This window comes from Pinus tabuliformis, chromosome 1_1 (assembly GCF_031772625.1).
Source record: "Pinus tabuliformis cultivar Carrire ecotype Pingquan chromosome 1_1, CPIR1, whole genome shotgun sequence".
NCBI lineage: Eukaryota > Viridiplantae > Streptophyta > Pinopsida > Pinales > Pinaceae > Pinus > Pinus tabuliformis.
The window spans coordinates 173,117,163-173,124,965 of record NC_142297.1 but is presented as its reverse complement, the minus strand read 5'-3'; the positions used below and the strand labels follow the sequence as shown (position 1 = coordinate 173,124,965).

The window sequence follows — 7,803 nt, the reverse complement described above, 5'->3', positions numbered from 1 at the left end:
AATGTCCATGCCGTCATTAACCATATTGTCCTTATCACAAAAGGAGTAAACCTCAGATGACTTCTTTCTTGCTAGTGAACAGGATACACAGTACCAACCAGTTTGAATTTAGAACTTTCTTCTAGTAATAAATGAAGAAGCTTAATTTTAGAGATTATAAGTAGATGAGTTAAAGCTAGGATCTTTTCTGGCTTTAACAATGGCTACAAAGTATCTACAAGTTCTGTGGATACCGACATCAGTTTTCCTTCTAAGAATGACTTGAAGAGTATGAAGGCCTTTCTAGGTTCATGTCGTGGAACCTCATGACCTGCTCCTCTGATTGTTACAAATGTCAGCCCTTTGTATACTTGAGTCCATCCTCCCACCTGCTCATTGTTATACCAAGGATGCCAGTGAGCAACCGTGGGAATTTTAAGAGAATTTATAGAATTTCTGGTCGATGTTACTAGAATCACAGCATCTGTATCTCCGCTGAAGGCAAATCTTACAAGCTCAACAAAACTTCAAGCGCAATTCAACAAACCTTGTTTAATAATCATTAATAAAACAACTAGTTTGATGTCGATTTGTTGAAGGTGTCACCCCTGGACATATGGAATGTTTTAACAGCTGTACACTGCCACCATTTCACTCATAATCATCATAGGCATGATATTTTCCTCTGTCATAGTTTCTATCACTTCTTCTTGCATTGTACCACTTATTTTCCAGGTCCATGTATATGCCAAACTCCCTTTCTTTCCCATATCCAGTCCGATCATCATTTCTTCCTCTATAGCGGTTTCCAGATCGATCTTTGCCATATTCATATCCACCACCAGTGCTTGGCTCACTACTAGTTGCATCAAAGACCTTCTGCTCGATTCTGGGCACCTTCAAAACTTTGTTTTATAGGATGGCCCTATGCGCGACACCAAAGGGCTACGCACAGCGTCATAGTCCAGAAGTGCAATGCCATAGCCAAGAGCACAACGCTACACTCTAGATAGGTTTGGTTTTGATTTTTGACTTGTGTGTGTTTGTGGATGCAGGGGTGATGAGTTATGCCTTCGGTTCTCATGGTAAGCATTATAGAAAAACATGAATCTTTGTAACCCATACGCAAGGTTGCTTCAAAACCAGGCCACAACTTATCCAGCTGGTCTCCCCAAACAAAATTTTCAAAACTTGAAAAACATTTTTTTGTTGTATGATACATCTAGATTCCTCCTCTTATCTTAATCTTCAATTTGAGCTGAATAACATTAAAAACCATTCGACCACAACATGAGATATAAAGAGGTCCAATTTCAAAAAACAAGATGAAGTTTTCACCCTTTAAGGCCTTGAGCTTCCCATTGAAAATCATTTCTTGAATTGAAAACATGATTCTAGATTGACCCTTTGTTTTCACAAGATCACCAACAAAACTATAATTCTAACCGAATAATTCTTACAGGTGATTTTCTTTAATGTTCTCTGACACTTATGAAATTGCCATACTTCTCTTTTTTACTATTTGCAAGGGTGCAATGAGCTGGAGAAAAATTCTGATAACAATGGTATTTTGATTAAATAGGAGCATTTCATATTCCCCTGAACTTCAATTTGGCTAGATGCTGGGAGAGCATCAGTTATAGTGCCATCGTTTGGACCAAAACACTAATGGTTTCCTGTTGCAATATTTCCAGAATTCGTTTGGACCAAAACACTAATGGTTTCCTGTTGCAATATTTCCAGAATTTGAACATACCGATGCCATACTAAAAGCTTTTGAATTTGCAAAATACTAAAATCTTCTAAATTTGCAATGTTCTAATATCATGGATTTCATGGAAGAATGATTTTTATGGTTTCCATAAGCAAGAGCCATCTCACCAAAAGCTTTTAAAAGTATCCATGTCTTCCTCACAGCCATGCGCTCTGGGACCCTAATGAAGAGATCTATTGGACCCTCTAGCAAAAGGGGAGCTTTCCATTTGTTTGACATGTCAAGTATTCTTTGAGTTGAAAATCTTGGAAGAGATGTAGGTAAGGATGACAGCAAACACTGAATGTACATCTATAAATCTTCAAGTAATTCCTTTCTAGAACCATGAGACCAATAGCTGTAAACCAACCTTTCACTAGCAATATCACTATCAGCAATGTACAATGCCCTCTGCACAGATTCATGGATATCTCTTTCAATTAAAGTAGAACGATCTCACCATATGTTGAGATGAGGATTAACAACATGTCAATAAACCTCAAATGCTATGTTCTCTCCTTCTCTATCACAGTCCAACCACTGACATCTTCTCTAGATCATTCAATACATGAATCGCTGCACTCGGAGATCTTTGAGTCATTTATTCATTTGGTCATATCTTTTGATCTGGGAGCCGGTTTTGGGAGTGTGATATACCGTTGGAAATATATTTCATGTTTTGCACTGAATATCATGTGTAAAACATCTAACAAAACCAAATATAGTAAGGTCCCACCTTGATCCCTGGTGACAGGCTGCGTAGACTGGAACTAACATTGGCCTTATTGGGGATGGAAGCTCCTTGGAGGTGTCAAGAAAATTGTACACCAAGTGTCTCATCCATTAGGAAATACGGTCAAACAGCCACAAACACAAAATAAATTATACCAATCCATAAAACACACATACTGCAACCTGTACATAAACAAATACCGAAAACTGAAATACTGCCTTGGGTAGCTTATATATACACAAACCTACCCTACTTTGCAACAAAATCAATAAATCAAGTGGTGTTGTAATGCCAGATCAACCAATCAAGCAATTGTGACAATTATGTGGTTGTTTGATGGTTTTTGAAACAGAACATAATTGGAAATTATACTAGCAATATATACACATAGTATCTCTGGCTCTGTAAAAGGAAATCGGGTTTGTCATTCATCTTAAGAAAATATTCCATTTATGTTGCTATAGGATCATAAAAATCAGATTCTATCTGCTGCCCCAACTCATTAACAAATGCTCTCGACTGGAGATTGTCACATCCTTATTGTAAATCATAACATCCTTCAATCCAACTATCCAAGGGCAGCCTCACCTCTTCTTCTTTGGGAGGAGTGAGAGTTTCCAAGAACTGTTTAGGATCGTTGAAATCATATGATTCAATTTGAACATCCAATAGTTCAATTTCATTTTCTAATCTTTCAGCAACTAAGCCAAGAAAACAATATTTATTTTCAGGTGTGAGTCGGCTAGATTTCAAACAAAGAAATACTGATGTTGAGAAATTATAATGAATCTGAAATTTTGCTAACTCATCCCTTAAAGTCAATAACATTTCACTAGATAACGGATTTGCCACATAACCTGTCATCGATGATTACCATCAACGTTCTGAAATCTGGATTCTAGATTCATTGGCAGTGAAGTCACTTTGAAACTTTGAAGCTTGGGATCTTGAACAATGGAGTCATCAGATGGATGATTTCAGCCTTCATATGTGCCTGACTATTGTCCACCATCAGCAATTGGTCTGCAATTTGAATGATCTTTCACGGAGAAGATATGTCACCTCATCCCCAGCAACGGCACCAAAATGTTAGAACTCATAATGAACCTCAAGGCTGAGAAGAGGTCGTTGCGAGGTAACCTGTTATAGACATTTTTTTGCCTTACAGCATGAAGCATAAAATGTCGATAATCTAAGGGATCCAAAGTCCCTAAACATGTTGTTCCTACCCCTAGAGGAACAAGGTCAGCAAACCACAGCACTGAAAATCAGTTCTCCACCTGAAAACACTAAAAAACAAGCTAATTCTGGATCATGTCAACTGCTCCACTGAGCATCTGCGCTGAATGTCAACTGCTCCACTCTGTACCTGCGCTGAATGTCAAATCTAATGAAGGCTACCTGCGCTGGGTGAGATTGGCCAAGTGGCACAGTCATTCTGCAAGGTGTCAAATGCCCAGGAAGCTTCCAAAATGACACTTGGATCAAGGAATTCGCCTTGTGATGAGTAAGAGGATCTAGATCTCCAAGTGGAAGCAAGAAACTCCAAGTGGACTCAAGAACTAAAGAATAACTGAAGTGGGAGAGGACACTAGTCAGCTTCATGCCAGCCTCAAGCTGACTCATCCTTTCTCCAAAACTCCTATATATAGAGCTCTCTCATGAGGTCTAGGGAGGCTGGAATCTTGTGAATGCAAGGAAGTGCTGTTGGTTTGAGTATAGAACTATTGGGTGATTTGCTTGAAGGAGGTGAAGAGGAGATTTCTTTCTGCTGGGAGGTGTTGCTGGATTGGGCCTCTTATGGTTGTAACACTCTCAGAACTTTACTTCTTCCATTAATAAAGCATTTGAGGTTCTTCTATATGCATGTGTCTCTATGGCGAATTGATACTTGTATATTTGATTTATTCTAATCCTTGAATCAATTATGAATGTATACTTCTTGTAGTTTCCCTCTCTTGTTATTTTGCAGGATCTTGGTGTAGCTGGGCCAGTGAAAGAGCAAGGAGCTGGGAGCAAGCAGCAAAGAGGGAAGATTGGATCAATCATTAGCGGAAGATAACGGTTAGTGGATCTATTTCTCCTCTCTCTTACATCTCATAAAGAAGTAATCTTAGATAGCTTTGCATTCGGTTGTTGCTGAGGTACTATCACCCTTAGAGTGGGATAGGGTCATTCCGTATTGGATACTTTTCCCAACAACAAATTGGCGACTCCACTGGGGATCGTATCTTGTTGGTTGTTTGTATTTTTGCTATTCATTTCATAAACACAGGGAGTACCGAATCGAACTGCATTTGGATCTTTCAAATGCAAAGTAGAGGGCAGCTACTCTAGCTCAGTTTCTGGGCAAGTTTATGATTTGAAGAGCTGATCCACAAGGACTCTAATAAGCTCTTAGTGATAGCTTTTCATCCTCCTTGTCATCCCTTAGTGTGTCCTTGACTGATAGCTTCTGATTTGTCCAAAAGCTGTGAGTTTTTGAGAAATCTGTGACCCGGAAACCAAGAGAAACGAAAGTTTCGTTCTTCAGTGCAGGCTGTGTGAAGGCTGTCTGCATTTCAGCGCAGTTCCCGAAGGGGCTACCTGCGCTGAAGGTCAAACTGCCTGTGTACCACCTGCGCTGGACCAGTCTTGCCTTGTGCTACTGGGGTTTCCTGCTGTTTCTTGCCCTGTTTTCACTCTTGTTTTGCTGCCTGTTACCAGTCAATGTACCTATCTGAAACCAACTTTCCTTGTCACTATTCTGCCTCGGTTGTGTAAAGAAACTGTGTTTGTTCTTTGTGTATTTCTTGTATCATTTGCAGTTTCCCATAACGAAATTGAACTAGTCTTGCTGTGGCCTCTTAGATCTAGACATGTGGTAAAGTGTCGTTTTGATCTTAAGAGTTAGTTTATTTGCTGTTCATAGCTGATTGAGCTTTTTCTTTCGTCATATGGTTTGAATTTGTATATTTCTAGTGTCGAAACAAGTAAATCTTAAGGTGTCTTTTGATTTTGGACAAGCTTGTTTGCTTTCGCTTGAAATTGAATTCAAAGTTATACAACAGCTTTCTTTTTGTATCGCACAAACATTAAGAAAGAGAAAAGAAATACCTGCATTGTGCATGTTCATTTTGACAGTTTACATGTTGATTTAGGGAAAATGCATTAGTGTGTGCTCTATGATCTGTGTGAAAAGATGTTATCTTTCTTTTCCCTCAGTAGTTAAGATTTTCAAAGTTGAAAGATTGAAAAGCTTGCTTATCATCTTAGACTGCATTTAGAAGTGTTACTATACATCTCGTGGTGATCCATAAAGGCAAACTGCTAAACAAGATCAACCTTAAAATAAATTGAATTTACATAACAATGCATTGAAACATAACGCAAACACATAGAGGTCTAAGCTAGAGACGTGTTCCGGCGTCGTTAAACGTAGTGACTGTCGATCTCGACGAAGGTGGGTGATTCCTCCTGAGAGTCGGTGGCACTAATACGGACTTATGCTCCCACGTACCGTCGCGTATATATTGGGAGACCCCTATAGGAACAAAGCCTTTATCCATAGGAAACCGTGTCGGCCGCCCTACTGATCGCAATGCAGTGAACACAGCATTCACGAAGATCGACCACTCGTACCGTAAAACGTATTCTGTGGTTTTGCGAAAAGTTTGGCACACCCTCTGCCTAGAACTCCAGAGCAGTTTCTTTTGGCCTTTTTCAAACTCTATAACTGAAAAAGTCCATCCGAGCATTTGTCACTTCGGGCTCATTAAAACATCGAAGGAGACTAGAGTCATCTTTAGCTTTTTCTCGACTCTTAAAAAGTGAAAAAGCAAGTTGTGTCTAAGCGTCGTTATAAAATTTATTTTAAACGGAAAATAATCACCTCCTATTCCCGCGTTGATCTTAGGTTGAGAACATGGAACGCCCTAACCAAGGAATTCCACATGATGGAAATCCTAGTCCATTCTCCTCTTGGAAAGAAGTTGGTGCGCCCCACATGGCCACATTGTCGCTTCCAGGACTGACAATTGGCCTGCCTATTTGGCTATTCTCAACCAATGTAGTTCAGACCACCATGGTTCCTGAACAGTCGAGTCAATAGTTAGATGAGTCTAGAGCTGCCCACCAACCTTCAACTTCCTATAACTCTTCCTCCAATCCTTCATCTTCGCAAGGTAGAGCCGGCAAAAGCCAAGCTCCCATGGAGAAGAAGGAGAAGAAGAAGAAGGAGAAGAAGAAGAAGGAGCCTAAGGCGACTGGGGGCAAGCAAAAGACATCTGACAAAAATCCACACACAGCACAGACCGGGCCTAAATCGCCATGTGTCATATGTAGAGGAGACCACTTCCAAAGAGATTGTCCCTGTATTCCCCGGATACTAAGGGACTGGTCACCTCGTTTGCACAATTCGGGAGCATCAACCTCTGATAGTCATGTTGAATGCTTACCGTCAACCAGCGAAAGTGAAGGTTCAAGACAAAGAGGGGGAGCAAGATCCCCCTGCAAACTGTGTAAAGGCGATCATGCCATCCACCGTTGTCCCTTCTTAGACGAAGCGAAGAGAGTTTTGGAAGATCGCCCGGTTTCACCGTTGAGACTTCCTCCTGGATACAAAAAACTCGTGCCAAGTCCTTCATTGGTTGAAAATACAGCTGGCCCGCTCAAGTGGTCGGCTGAAGCGTCAGTCATTGAAAATGAACCTACTGAATCCAGACCAGACGAAAGTCTAAAGGTCGATACGGCAGTTGACCCGGTTCCGCCTTCAGAGGTTTCATCTTCAAATGACACCGTCAATGAAGTTTCACCTTCAAATGACACCGTCAATGAAGATTTATCTTCAAATGACACCCTCACTAAAGAGAATAAGGATGACCCCATCCAGATTCTTTTCATCAACACCGACTCTAATGAGCATCAGGGCAATGCGCCCATTCCTTTATCGCAGGAAGGAACATCGTCAGGGTCATATCCGGCCGTGTATTTGGTCCCACCACCAAGCAACCTGGTTGTGTCCTTTGATTGGAACCAACTAGGCAGACCCCGGTTACCAGCCAGTATACCATTCAGAATCATAGTCCAAATCTACAGAATGGTAATGGATGGAACTATCATTGATGAAGGGGCATCTGTGAGTATCCTTTCCTCTATTGCTTGGAAAGCACTGGGTTCCCCGGAGCTTTTACCTGAGATAAGAAATCTCTCAGGTTTTGATAAAGGAACCAGTCGACCGTTAGGGATCCTCCCCAATGTGCCTGTTACATTGAAAGGGAAGACCGTTCAAATGAACGTGATGGTCATTCAAGGACCCTTGGATTATAACCTACTCCTTGGACGAGACTATATATATTTC

General features: G+C 40.7%; 1 pseudogene; it reads right to left on the bottom strand.

Annotated features, from left to right (window-relative positions):
* Nucleotides 1-203: 203 nt before the first annotated feature.
* On the bottom strand, nt 204-806 carry LOC149212125 (serine carboxypeptidase 2 pseudogene; annotated as a pseudogene).
* Between the last annotated feature and the right edge of the window lie 6,997 nt (nt 807-7,803).